We start from the raw sequence: 15,403 nt of genomic DNA, 5'->3' as shown, positions 1-15,403 counted from the left end.
TATGAAAAAGAAGACTTTCTGTCAATCAAGAACTTAAACTGAAGGTACTAAAACACATCAGGTCCCCCCGAGATTTGAACTCGGATCACTGGATTCAGAGCCCAGAGTGCTAACCATTACACCATGGAACCTCTCTTCTAACACATCATATACAACTTTCTCTTAGAGTGTAAGATCTTATTTTCTACAAGTTACAGGAATAATAATCAGAGAGATAAGTATTACATTGTATTTACAAAAAAAAAGCCATTAGGACCTACCAAATTTTTATACAGATTATAGGTTTCAGAGTCCAGAATTGTTAACAGCACACAATGAAACCTCATTCATATGGTAGCATGTACATTTTTTGTCAGAGTATAAGATTCTTAGTGGATACATTTTATTGGAATTAAATGACAGATAAACCTGTCTCTCAGTGTGTAAGATTCTTAATTTATGCAATTTATAGATATTTTCTTTCTCAGAGATATTAACTGTATTGTACTTACGACAAAACCAATAGAACCTACCAAGATGTAAATATAGATCATGGATTCAGTGTCCAAAATGTTTACCAATACACCATGAAACCTCATCCATTAGGGAGCATCTAAATATTTTTATAAGAATGTACTCTCAGAGAGATTTGAACTGAATGGTACTTACAAAAACCAATAGGACCTACCAAGATTTAAATACAGATCACTGTATTCAAAGATCAGAGTGGAGTGGTTACCAATACACCAAGAAACCACATTCATTAGGGAACATCTAAAAAAAATGTCTAAAATGTTAGATTCTTAGAAGACACATTTTATTGAAGTTATTGTACATATATTAACATCAATGCTTATTGGATTACACAGTAAAATTCATATAATTACAAACATTTCTATAACTACCTTTTTTAGATTTTAGTAAATTTTTACAATAATCAGTGATTTAAAAAAATGTATTATATGTATAAAAAAGAAAAGTTTTTGTCAATCAAGGACTTAAACTGAAGGTACTAAAATGCACCTGGTCCCTCCGAGATTTGAACTCAATTTACTGGATTCAGAGTACAGAGTGCTAACCATAACACCATGGAATCTCCCTTCTAATAACCCATATAAAACTTTCTCTCAGAGTGTAAGATCTTTATTTCTACAAGATACAGAAATATTCATTCAGAGAGATATGTACTACATTGTATTTACAAATAAAACCATTAGGACCTACCAATTTGTATATACAGATTATTAGTTTCAGAGTCCAGAATTATTAACAGTACACCATGAAAGCTCATTCATATGGTGGCATGTAAAAAATGTTCTCACAGTGTAAGATTCTTAGAGGTTACATTTTATTGGAATTATATTACCGATAAACCTGTCTCTCAGTGTGTATGATTCTTAATTTATGCAATTTATAGATATTTTCTTTCTCAGAGATATGAACTGCATAATACTTACAAAAAAACAATAGGACCTACCAAGATGTAAATACAAATCATGGATTCAGAGTCCAAAATGGTTACAAATACACCAGGAAACCTCATTCATGAGGAAGCATTAAACAGTTTTTATTAGAATGTACTCTCAGAGAAATATAAACTGAACGGTACTTACAAAAAACCAATAGGACCTACCAAGATTTAAATACAGATCACTGGATTCAAAGATCAGAGTGGTTACCAATACACCAAGAAACTTCATTCATGAGGGAGAGCTAAACATTTTTTTCTAAAATGTTAGATTCTTAGAAGACACATTTTATTGCAATTATTGTACATATATTTACATCAACGCTTATTTGGGTTATATAGTAACATTCATATAATTACATACATTTCTATAACTACCTTTTTTTAGATTTTAGTACATATTTACAAAAATCAGTGATTTAAAAAAATGATTATATGTATGAAAAAGAAGACTTTCTGTCAATCAAGAACTTAATCATCAGGTCCTAACGAGATTTGAACTCAGATCGCTGGATTCAGAGTCCAGAGTGCTAACCATTACACCATGGAACCTCTCTTCTAACACACCATATACAACTTTCTATTAGAGTGTGAGATCTTATTTTCTACAAGTTACAGGAATAATAATCAGAGAGATAAGTATTACATTATATTTACAAAAAAAAGCCATTAGGACCTACCAAATTTTTATACAGATTATAGGTTTCAGAGTCCAGTATTGTTAACAGTACACAATGAAACCTCATTCATATGGTAGCATGTACATTTTTTGTCAGAGTATAAGATTCTTAGTGGATACATTTTATTGGAATTAAATGACAGATAAACCTGTCTCTCAGTGTGTAAGATTCTTAATTTATGCAATTTATAGATATTTTCTTTCTCAGAGATATTAACTGTATTGTACTTACAACAAAACCAATAGAACCTACCAAGATGTAAATATAGATCATGGATTCAGAGTCCAAAATGTTTACCAATACACCATGAAACCTCATCCATTAGGGAGCATCTAAATATTTTTATAAGAATGTACTCTCAGAGAGATATGAACTGAATGGTACTTACAAAAAACCAATAGGACCTACCAAGATTTAAATACAGATCACTGTATTCAAAGATCAGAGTGGAGTGGTTACCAATACACCAAGAAACCACATTCATTAGGGAACATCTAAACATTTTTTTCTAAAATGTTAGATTCTTAGAAGACACATTTTATTGAAGTTATTGTACATATATTAACATCAATGCTTATTTGGATTACACAGTAAAATTCATATAATTACAAACATTTCTATAACTACCTTTTTTTAGATTTTAGTACATTTTTACAATAATCAGTGATTTAAAAAAATGTATTATATGTATAAAAAAGAAAAGTTTTTGTCAATCAAGGACTTAAACTTTGTACTAAAATGCACCTGGTCCCACCGAGATTTGAACTCAATTTACTGGATTCAGAGTACAGAGTGCTAACCATAACACCATGGAATCTCCCTTCTAATAACACATATAAAACTTTCTCTCAGAGTGTAAGATCTTTATTTCTACAAGATACAGAAATATTCATTCAGAGAGATATGTACTACATTGTATTTACAAATAAAACCATTAGGACCTACCAATTTGTATATACAGATTATTAGTTTCAGAGTCCAGAATTGTTAACAGTACACCATGAAAGCTCATTCATATGGTGGCATGTAAAAAATGTTCTCACAGTGTAAGATTCTTAGAGGTTACATTTTATTGGAATTATATTACCGATAAACCTGTCTCTCAGTGTGTATGATTCTTAATTTATGCAATTTATAGATATTTTCTTTCTCAGAGATATGAACTGCATAATACTTACAAAAAAAAACAATAGGACCTACCAAGATGTAAATACAAATCATGGATTCAGAGTCCAAAATGGTTACAAATACACCAGGAAACCTCATTCATGAGGAAGCATTTAAACAGTTTTCATTAGAATGTACTCTCAGAGAAATATAAACTGAACGGTACTTACAAAAAACCAATAGGACCTACCAAGATTTAAATACAGATCACTGGATTCAAAGATCAGAGTGGTTACCAATACACCAAGAAACTTCATTCATGAGGGAGAGCTAAACATTTTTTTCTAAAATGTTAGATTCTTAGAAGACACATTTTATTGCAATTATTGTACATATATTTACATCAACGCTTATTTGGGTTATATAGTAACATTCATATAATTACATACATTTCTATAACTACCTTTTTTTAGCTTTTAGTACATATTTACAAAAATCAGTGATTTAAAAAAATTATTATATGTATGAAAAAGAAGACTTTCTGTCAATCAAGAACTTAAACTGAAGGTACTAAAACACATCAGGTCCCACCGAGATTTGAACTCGGATCACTGGATTCAGAGTCCAGAGTGCTAACCATTACACCACGAAACCTCTCTTCTAACAGAACATATACAACTTTCTCTTAGAGTGTGAGATCTTATTTTCTACAAGTTACAGGAATAATAATCAGAGAGATAAATATTACATTGTATTTACAAAAAAAGCAATTAGGACCTACCAAATTTTTATACAGATTATAGGTTTCAGAGTCCAGAATTGTTAACAGTACACAATGAAACCTCATTCATATGGTAGCATGTACATTTTTTGTCAGAGTATAAGATTCTTAGTGGATACATTTTATTGGAATTAAATGACAGATAAACCTGTCTCTCAGTGTGTAAGATTCTTAATTTATGCAATTTATAGATATTTTCTTTCTCAGAGATATTAACTGTATTGTACTTACAACAAAACCAATAGAACCAACCAAGATGTAAATATAGATCATGGATTCAGAGTCCAAAATGTTTACCAATACACCATGAAACCTCATCCATTAGGGAGCATCTAAATATTTTTATAAGAATGTACTCTCGGAGAGATTTGAACTGAATGGTACTTACAAAAACCAATAGGACCTACCAAGATTTAAATACAGATCACTGTATTCAAAGATCAGAGTGGAGTGGTTACCAATACACCAAGAAACCACATTCATTAGGGAACATCTAAAAAAAAATTCTAAAATGTTAGATTCTTAGAAGACACATTTTATTAAAGTTATTGTACGTATATTAACATCAATGCTTACTGGATTACACAGTAAAATTCATATAATTACAAACATTTCTATAACTACCTTTTTTAGATTTTAGTAAATTTTTACAATAATCAGTGATTTAAAAAAATGTATTATATGTATAAAAAAGAAAAGTTTTTGTCAATCAAGGACTTAAACTAAAGGTACTAAAATGCATCTGGTCCCACCGAGATTTGTACTCAATTTACTGGATTCAGAGTACAGAGTGCTAACCATAACACCATGGAATCTCCCTTCTAATAACACATATAAAACTTTCTCTCAGAGTGTAAGATCTTTATTTCTACAAGATACAGAAATATTCATTCAGAGAGATATGTACTACATTGTATTTACAAATAAAATCATTAGGACCTACCAATTTGTATATACAGATTATTAGTTTCAGAGTCCAGAATTGTTAACAGTACACTATGAAAGCTCATTCATATGGTGGCATGTAAAAAATGTTCTCACAGTGTAAGATTCTTAGAGGTTACATTTTATTGGAATTATATTACCGATAAACCTGTCTCTCAGTGTGTATGATTCTTAATTTATGCAATTTATAGATATTTTCTTTCTCAGTGATATGAACTGCATAATACGTACAAAAAAACAATAGGACCTACCAAGATGTAAATACAAATCATGGATTCAGAGTCCAAAATGGTTACAAATACACCAGGAAACCTCCTTCATGAGGAAGCATTTAAACAGTTTTCATTAGAATGTACTCTCAGAGAAATATAAACTGAACGGTACTTACAAAAAACCAATAGGACCTACCAAGATTTAAATACAGATCACTGGATTCAAAGATCAGAGTGGTTACCAATACACCAAGAAACTTCATTCATGAGGGAGAGCTAAACATTTTTTTTTTTAAATGTTAGATTCTTAGAAGACACATTTTATTGCAATTATTGTACATATATTTACATCAACGCTTATTTGGGTTATATAGTAACATTCATATAATTACATACATTTCTATAACTACCTTTTTTTAGCTTTTAGTACATATTTACAAAAATCAGTGATTTAATAAAATTATTATATGTATGAAAAAGAAGACTTTCTGTCAATCAAGAACTTAAACTGAAGGTACTAAAACACATCAGGTCCCACCGAGATTTGAACTCAGATCACTGGATTCAGAGTCCAGAGTGCTAACCATTACACCACGAAACCTCTCTTCTAACAGCACATATACAACTTTCTCTTAGAGTGTGAGATCTTATTTTCTACAAGTTACAGGAATAATAATTAGAGAGATAAATATTACATTGTATTTACAAAAAAAGCAATTAGGACCTACCAAATTTTTATACAGATTATAGGTTTCAGAGTCCAGAATTGTTAACAGTACACAATGAAACCTCATTCATATGGTAGCATGTAAATTTTTTTGTCAGAGTATAAGATTCTTAGTGGATACATTTTATTGGAATTAAATGACAGATAAACCTGTCTCTCAGTGTGTAAGATTCTTAATTTATGCAATTTATAGATATTTTCTTTCTCAGAGATATTAACTGTATTGTACTTACAACAAAACCAATAGAACCAACCAAGATGTAAATATAGATCATGGATTCAGAGTCCAAAATGTTTACCAATACACCATGAAACCTCATCCATTAGGGAGCATCTAAATATTTTTATAAGAATGTACTCTCGGAGAGATTTGAACTGAATGGTACTTACAAAAACCAATAGGACCTACCAAGATTAAAATACAGATCACTGTATTCAAAGATCAGAGTGGAGTGGTTACCAATACACCAAGAAACCACATTCATTAGGGAACATCTAAAAAAAATTTCTAAAATGTTAGATTCTTAGAAGACACATTTTATTAAAGTTATTGTACGTATATTAACATCAATGCTTATTGGATTACACAGTAAAATTCATATAATTACAAACATTTCTATAACTACCTTTTTTAGATTTTAGTAAATTTTTACAATAATCAGTGATTTAAAAAAATGTATTATATGTATAAAAAAGAAAAGTTTTTGTCAATCAAGGACTTAAACTAAAGGTACTAAAATGCATCTGGTCCCACCAAGATTTGAACTCAATTTACTGGATTCAGAGTACAGAGTGCTAACCATAACACCATGGAATCTCCCTTCTAATAACACATATAAAACTTTCTCTCAGAGTGTAAGATCTTTATTTCTACAAGATACAGAAATATTCATTCAGAGAGATATGTACTACATTGTATTTACAAATAAAATCATTAGGACCTACCAATTTGTATATACAGATTATTAGTTTCAGAGTCCAGAATTGTTAACAGTACACTATGAAAGCTCATTCATATGGTGGCATGTAAAAAATGTTCTCACAGTGTAAGATTCTTAGAGGTTACATTTTATTGGAATTATATTACCGATAAACCTGTCTCTCAGTGTGTATGATTCTTAATTTATGCAATTTATAGATATTTTCTTTCTCAGTGATATGAAATGCATAATACGTACAAAAAAGCAATAGGACCTACCAAGATGTAAATACAAATCATGGATTCAGAGTCCAAAATGGTTACAAATACACCAGGAAACCTCATTCATGAGGAAGCATTTAAACAGTTTTCATTAGAATGTACTCTCAGAGAAATATAAACTGAACGGTACTTACAAAAAACCAATAGGACCTACCAAGATTTAAATACAGATCACTGGATTCAAAGATCAGAGTGGTTACCAATACACCAAGAAACTTCATTCATGAGGGAGAGCTAAACATTTTTTTTTAAATGTTAGATTCTTAGAAGACACATTTTATTGCAATTATTGTACATATATTTACATCAACGCTTATTTGGGTTATATAGTAAAATTCATATAATTACATACATTTCTATAACTACCTTTTTCTAGCTTTTAGTACATATTTACAAAAATCAGTGATTTAAAAAAATTATTATATGTATGAAAAAGAAGACTTTCTGTCAATCAAGAACTTAATCATCAGGGCCCAACGAGATTTGAACTCGGATCACTGGATTCAGAGTTCAGAGGGCTAACCATTACACCATGGAACCTCTCTTCTAACACAACATATACAACTTTCTATTAGAGTGTGAGATCTTATTTTCTACAAGTTACAGGAATAATAATCAGAGAGATAAGTATTACATTGTATTTACAAAAAAAAGCCATTAGGACCTACCAAATTTTTATACAGATTATAGGTTTCAGAGTCCAGAATTGTTAACAGTACACAATGAAACCTCATTCATATGGTAGCATGTACATTTTTTGTCAGAGTATAAGATTCTTAGTGGATACATTTTATTGAAATTAAATGACAGATAAACCTGTCTCTCAGTGTGTAAGATTCTTAATTTATGCAATTTATAGATATTTTCTTTCTCAGAGATATTAACTGTATTGTACTTACAACAAAACCAATAGAACCTACCAAGATGTAAATATAGATCATGGATTCAGAGTCCAAAATGTTTACCAATATACCATGAAACCTCATCCATTAGGGAGCATCTAAATATTTTTATAAGAATGTACTCTCAGAGAGATATGAACTGAATGGTACTTACAAAAAACCAATAGGACCTACCAAGATTTAAATACAGATCACTGTATTCAAAGATCAGAGTGGAGTGGTTACCAATACACCAAGAAACCACATTCATTAGGGAACATCTAAACATTTTTTTCTAAAATGTTAGATTCTTAGAAGACACATTTTATTGAAGTTATTGTACATATATTAACATCAATGCTTATTTGGATTACACAGTAAAATTCATATAATTACAAACATTTCTATAACTACCTTTTTTTTAGATTTTAGTACATTTTTACAATAATCAGTGATTTAAAAAAAATGTATTATATGTATAAAAAAGAAAAGTTTTTGTCAATCAAGGACTTAAACTGAAGGTACTAAAATGCACCTGGTCCCACCGAGATTTGAACTCAATTTACTGGATTCAGAGTACAGAGTGCTAACCATAACACCATGGAATCTCCCTTCTAATAACACATATAAAACTTGCTCTCAGAGTGTAAGATCTTTATTTCTACAAGATACAGAAATATTAATTCAGAGAGATATGTACTACATTGTATTTACAAATAAAATCATTAGGACCTACCAATTTGTATATACAGATTATTAGTTTCAGAGTCCAGAATTGTTAACAGTACACTATGAAAGCTCATTCATATGGTGGCATGTAAAAAATGTTCTCACAGTGTAAGATTCTTAGAGGTTACATTTTATTGGAATTATATTACCGATAAACCTGTCTCTCAGTGTGTATGATTCTTAATGTATGCAATTTATAGATATTTTCTTTCTCAGTGATATGAACTGCATAATACGTACAAAAAAACAATAGGACCTACCAAGATGTAAATACAAATCATGGATTCAGAGTCCAAAATGGTTACAATTACACCAGGAAACCTCATTCATGAGGAAGCATTTAAACAGTTTTTATTAGAATGTACTCTCAGAGAAATATAAACTGAACGGTACTTACAAAAAACCAATAGGACCTACCAAGGTTTAAATACAGATCACTGGATTCAAAGATCAGAGTGGTTACCAATACACCAAGAAACTTCATTCATGAGGGAGAGCTAAACATTTTTTTTTTAAATGTTAGATTCTTAGAAGACACATTTTATTGCAATTATTGTACATATATTTACATCAACGCTTATTTGGGTTATATAGTAAAATTCATATAATTACATACATTTCTATAACTACCTTTTTCTAGCTTTTAGTACGTATTTACAAAAATCAGTGATTTAAAAAAATTATTATATGTATGAAAAAGAAGACTTTCTGTCAATCAAGAACTTAAACTGAAGGTACTAAAACACATCAGGTCCCACCGAGATTTGAACTCAGATCACTGGATTCAGAGCTCAGAGTGCTAACCATTACACCATGGAACCTCTCTTCTAACACAACATATACAACTTTCTCTTAGAGTGTGAGATCTTATTTTCTACAAGTTACAGGAATAATAATCAGAGAGATAAGTATTACATTGTATTTACAAAAAAAAAGCCATTAGGACCTACCAAATTTTTATACAGATTATAGGTTTCAGAGTCCAGAATTGTTAACAGCACACAATGAAACCTCATTCATATGGTAGCATGTACATTTTTTGTCAGAGTATAAGATTCTTAGTGGATACATTTTATTGGAATTAAATGACAGATAAACCTGTCTCTCAGTGTGTAAGATTCTTAATTTATGCAATTTATAGATATTTTCTTTCTCAGAGATATTAACTGTATTGTACTTACAACAAAACCAATAGAACCTACCAAGATGTAAATATAGATCATGGATTCAGAGTCCAAAATGTTTACCAATATACCATGAAACCTCATCCATTAGGGAGCATCTAAATATTTTTATAAGAATGTACTCTCAGAGAGATATGAACTGAATGGTACTTACAAAAAACCAATAGGACCTACCAAGATTTAAATACAGATCACTGTATTCAAAGATCAGAGTGGAGTGGTTACCAATACACCAAGAAACCACATTCATTAGGGAACATCTAAACATTTTTTTCTAAAATGTTAGATTCTTAGAAGACACATTTTATTGAAGTTATTGTACATATATTAACATCAATGCTTATTTGGATTACACAGTAAAATTCATATAATTACAAACATTTCTATAACTACCTTTTTTTTAGATTTTAGTACATTTTTACAATAATCAGTGATTTTTACAAAAAATGTATTATATGTATAAAAAAGAAAAGTTTTTGTCAATCAAGGACTTAAACTGAAGGTACTAAAATGCACCTGGTCCCACCGAGGTTTGAACTCAATTTACTGGATTCAGAGTACAGAGTGCTAACCATAACACCATGGAATCTCCCTTCTAATAACACATATAAAACTTTCTCTCAGAGTGTAAGATCTTTATTTCTACAAGATACAGAAATATTCATTCAGAGAGATATGTACTACATTGTATTTACAAATAAAACCATTAGGACCTACCAATTTGTATATACAGATTATTAGTTTCAGAGTCCAGAATTGTTAACAGTACACCATGAAAGCTCATTCATATGGTGGCATGTAAAAAATCTTCTCACAGTGTAAGATTCTTAGAGGTTACATTTTATTGGAATTATATTACCGATAAACCTGTCTCTCAGTGTGTATGATTCTTAATTTATGCAATTTATAGATATTTTATTTCTCAGAGATATGAACTGCATAATACTTACAAAAAAACAATAGGACCTACCAAGATGTAAATACAAATCATGGATTCAGAGTCCAAAATGGTTACAAATACACCAGGAAACCTCATTCATGAGGAAGCATTTAAACAGTTTTTATTAGAATGTACTCTCAGAGAAATATAAACTGAACGGTACTTACAAAAAACCAATAGGACCTACCAAGATTTAAATACAGATCACTGGATTCAAAGATCAGAGTGATTACCAATACAATAAGAAACTTAATTCATGAGGGAGAGCTAAACATTTTTTTCTAAAATGTTAGATTCTTAGAAGACACATTTTATTGCAATTATTGTACATATATTTACATCAACACTTATTTGGGTTATATAGTAAAATTCATATAATTACATACATTTCTATAACAACCTTTTTTTAGCTTTTAGTACATATTTACAAAAATTAGTGATTTAAAAAAATTATTATATGTATGAAAAAGAAGACTTTCTGTCAATCAAGAACTTATACTGAAGGTACTAAAACACATCAGGTCCCACCGAGATTTGAACTCGGATAGCTAGATTCAGAGTCCAGAGTGCTAACCATTACACCATGGAACCTCTCTTCTAACACAACATATACAACTTTCTCTTAGAGTGTGAGATCTTATTTTCTACAAGTTACAGGAATAATAATCAGAGAGATAAGTATTACATTGTATTTACAAAAAAAAGCCATTAGGACCTACCAAATTTTTATACAGATTATAGGTTTCAGAGTCCAGAATTGTTAACAGTACACAATGAAACCTCATTCATATGGTAGCATGTACATTTTTTGTCAGAGTATAAGATTCTTAGTGGATACATTTTATTGGAATTAAATGACAGATAAACCTGTCTCTCAGTGTGTAAGATTCTTAATTTATGCAATTTATAGATATTTTCTTTCTCAGAGATATTAACTGTATTGTACTTACAACAAAACCAATAGAACCTACCAAGATGTAAATATAGATCATGGATTCAGAGTCCAAAATGTTTACCAATATACCATGAAACCTCATCCATTAGGGAGCATCTAAATATTTTTTATAAGAATGTACTCTCAGAGAGATATGAACTGAATGGTACTTACAAAAAACCAATAGGACCTACCAAGATTTAAATACAGATCACTGTATTCAAAGATCAGAGTGGAGTGGTTACCAATACACCAAGAAACCACATTCATTAGGGAACATCTAAAAAAAATGTCTAAAATGTTAGATTCTTAGAAGACACATTTTATTGCAATTATTGTACATATATTTACATCAACGCTTATTTGGGTTATATAGTAAAATTCATATAATTACATACATTTCTATAACTACCTTTTTTTAGCTTTTAGTACATATTTACAAAAATCAGTGATTTAAACAAATTATTATATGTATGAAAAAGAAGACTTTCTGTCAATCAAGAACTTAATCATCAGGTCCCAACAAGATTTGAACTCGGATCGCTGGATTCAGAATCCAGAGTGCTAACCATTACACCATGGAACCTCTCTTCTAACACACCATATACAACTTTCTCTTAGAGTGTGAGATCTTATTTTCTACAAGTTACAGGAATAATAATCAGAGAGATAAGTATTACATTGTATTTACAAAAAAAAGCAATTAGGACCTACCAAATTTTTATACAGATTATAGGTTTCAGAGTCCAGAATTGTTAACAGCACACAATGAAACCTCATTCATATGGTAGCATGTACATTTTTTGTCAGAGTATAAGATTCTTAGTGGATACATTTCATTGGAATTAAATGACAGATAAACCTGTCTCTCAGTGTGTAAGATTCTTAATTTATGCAATTTATAGATATTTTCTTTCTCAGAGATATTAACTGTATTGTACTTACAACAAAACCAATAGAACCTACCAAGATGTAAATATAGATCATGGATTCAGAGTCCAAAATGTTTACCAATATACCATGAAACCTCATCCATTAGGGAGCATCTAAATATTTTTATAAGAATGTACTCTCAGAGAGATATGAACTGAATGGTACTTACAAAAAACCAATAGGACCTACCAAGATTTAAATACAGATCACTGTATTCAAAGATCAGAGTGGAGTGGTTACCAATACACCAAGAAACCACATTCATTAGGGAACATCTAAACATTTTTTTCTAAAATGTTAGATTCTTAGAAGACACATTTTATTGAAGTTATTGTACATATATTAACATCAATGCTTATTTGGATTACACAGTAAAATTCATATAATTACAAAGATTTCTATAACTACCTTTTTTTTAGATTTTAGTACATTTTTACAATAATCAGTGATTTTTACAAAAAATGTATTATATGTATAAAAAAGAAAAGTTTTTGTCAATCAAGGACTTAAACTGACGGTACTAAAATGCACCTGGTCCCACCGAGGTTTGAACTCAATTTACTGGATTCAGAGTACAGAGTGCTAACCATAACACCATGGAATCTCCCTTCTAATAACACATATAAAACTTTCTCTCAGAGTGTAAGATCTTTATTTCTACAAGATACAGAAATATTCATTCAGAGAGATATGTACTACATTGTATTTACAAATAAAACCATTAGGACCTACCAATTTGTATATACAGATTATTAGTTTCAGAGTCCAGAATTGTTAACAGTACACCATGAAAGCTCATTCATATGGTGGCATGTAAAAAATCTTCTCACAGTGTAAGATTCTTAGAGGTTACATTTTATTGGAATTATATTACCGATAAACCTGTCTCTCAGTGTGTATGATTCTTAATTTATGCAATTTATAGATATTTTCTTTCTCAGAGATATGAACTGCATAATACTTACAAAAAAACAATAGGACCTACCAAGATGTAAATACAAATCATGGATTCAGAGTCCAAAATGGTTACAAATACACCAGGAAACCTCATTCATGAGGAAGCATTTAAACAGTTTTTATTAGAATGTACTCTCAGAGAAATATAAACTGAACGGTACTTACAAAAAACCAATAGGACCTACCAAGATTTAAATACAGATCACTGGATTCAAAGATCAGAGTGATTACCAATACACCAAGAAACTTCATTCATGAGGGAGAGCTAAACATTTTTTTCTAAAATGTTAGATTCTTAGAAGACACATTTTATTGCAATTATTGTACATATATTTACATCAACACTTATTTGGGTTATATAGTAAAATTCATATAATTACATACATTTCTATAACAACCTTTTTTTAGCTTTTAGTACATATTTACAAAAATCAGTGATTAAAAAAATTATTATATGTATGAAAAAGAAGACTTTCTGTCAATCAAGAACTTAAACTGAAGGTACTAAAACACATCAGGTCCCACCGAGATTTGAACTCGGATCGCTGGATTCAGAGCCCAGAGTGCTAACCATTACACCATGAAACTTCTCTTCTAACACAACATATACAACTTTCTCTTAGAGTGTGAGATCTTATTTTCTACAAGTTACAGGAATAATAATCAGAGAGATAAGTATTACATTGTATTTACAGAAAAAAAGCCATTAGGACCTACCAAATTTTTATACAGATTATAGGTTTCAGAGTCCAGAATTGTTAACAGCACACAATGAAACCTCATTCATATGGTAGCATGTACATTTTTTGTCAGAGTATAAGATTCTTAGTGGATACATTTTATTGGAATTAAATGACAGATAAACCTGTCTCTCAGTGTGTAAGATTCTTAATTTATGCAATTTATAGATATTTTCTTTCTCAGAGATATTAACTGTATTGTACTTACAATAAAACCAATAGAACCTACCAAGATGTAAATATAGATCATGGATTCAGAGTCCAAAATGTTTACCAATATACCATGAAACCTCATCCATTAGGGAGCATCTAAATATTTTTATAAGAATGTACTCTCAGAGAGATATGAACTGAATGGTACTTACAAAAAACCAATAGGACCTACCAAGATTTAAATACAGATCACTGTATTCAAAGATCAGAGTGGAGTGGTTACCAATACACCAAGAAACCACATTCATTAGGGAACATCTAAACATTTTTTTCTAAAATGTTAGATTCTTAGAAGACACATTTTATTGAAGTTATTGTACATATATTAACATCAATGCTTATTTGGATTACACAGTAAAATTCATATAATTACAAACATTTCTATAACTACCTTTTTTTTAGATTTTAGTACATTTTTACAATAATCAGTAATTTAAAAAAAATTTATTATATGTATAAAAAAGAAAAGTTTTTGTCAATCAAGGAATTAAACTTTGTACGAAAATGCACCTGGTCCCACCGAGATTTGAACTCAATTTACTGGATTCAGAGTACAGAGTGCTAACCATAACACCATGGAATATCCCTTCTAATAACACATATAAAACTTTCTCTCAGAGTGTAAGATCTTTATTACTACAAGATACAGAAATATTCATTCAGAGAGATATGTACTACATTGTATTTACAAATAAAACCATTAGGACCTACCAATTTGTATATACAGATTATTAGTTTCAGAGTCCAGAATTGTTAACAGTACACCATGAAAGCTCATTCATATGGTGGCAT

The 15,403-nt window shown here is 30.0% G+C and overlaps 7 non-coding genes across 7 annotated transcripts; all 7 read right to left on the bottom strand.

Annotated features, from left to right (window-relative positions):
• Positions 1 to 59: 59 nt before the first annotated feature.
• On the bottom strand, positions 60 to 131 carry TRNAQ-CUG (transfer RNA glutamine (anticodon CUG)). The gene has a single exon. It is a non-coding gene; the product is annotated as a tRNA-Gln (tRNA).
• Positions 132 to 3,816: 3,685 nt separating this feature from the next.
• TRNAQ-CUG (transfer RNA glutamine (anticodon CUG)) lies at positions 3,817 to 3,888 on the bottom strand. Its single transcript has one exon. It is a non-coding gene; the product is annotated as a tRNA-Gln (tRNA).
• Positions 3,889 to 5,701: 1,813 nt separating this feature from the next.
• Positions 5,702 to 5,773, bottom strand: TRNAQ-CUG (transfer RNA glutamine (anticodon CUG)). Its single transcript has one exon. It is a non-coding gene; the product is annotated as a tRNA-Gln (tRNA).
• Positions 5,774 to 9,459: 3,686 nt separating this feature from the next.
• On the bottom strand, positions 9,460 to 9,531 carry TRNAQ-CUG (transfer RNA glutamine (anticodon CUG)). The gene has a single exon. It is a non-coding gene; the product is annotated as a tRNA-Gln (tRNA).
• Positions 9,532 to 11,353: 1,822 nt separating this feature from the next.
• On the bottom strand, positions 11,354 to 11,425 carry TRNAQ-CUG (transfer RNA glutamine (anticodon CUG)). Its single transcript has one exon. It is a non-coding gene; the product is annotated as a tRNA-Gln (tRNA).
• An 857-nt stretch (positions 11,426 to 12,282) lies between these two features.
• On the bottom strand, positions 12,283 to 12,354 carry TRNAQ-CUG (transfer RNA glutamine (anticodon CUG)). Its single transcript has one exon. It is a non-coding gene; the product is annotated as a tRNA-Gln (tRNA).
• Positions 12,355 to 14,174: 1,820 nt separating this feature from the next.
• Positions 14,175 to 14,246, bottom strand: TRNAQ-CUG (transfer RNA glutamine (anticodon CUG)). The gene has a single exon. It is a non-coding gene; the product is annotated as a tRNA-Gln (tRNA).
• Positions 14,247 to 15,403: the final 1,157 nt, after the last annotated feature.

This window comes from Pseudophryne corroboree, chromosome 11 (genome assembly GCF_028390025.1).
Source record: "Pseudophryne corroboree isolate aPseCor3 chromosome 11, aPseCor3.hap2, whole genome shotgun sequence".
Classification (NCBI taxonomy): Eukaryota; Metazoa; Chordata; class Amphibia; order Anura; family Myobatrachidae; genus Pseudophryne; species Pseudophryne corroboree.
Note: the sequence above shows the minus strand (reverse complement) of the source record. Positions and strands in the feature narration are given on the sequence as shown.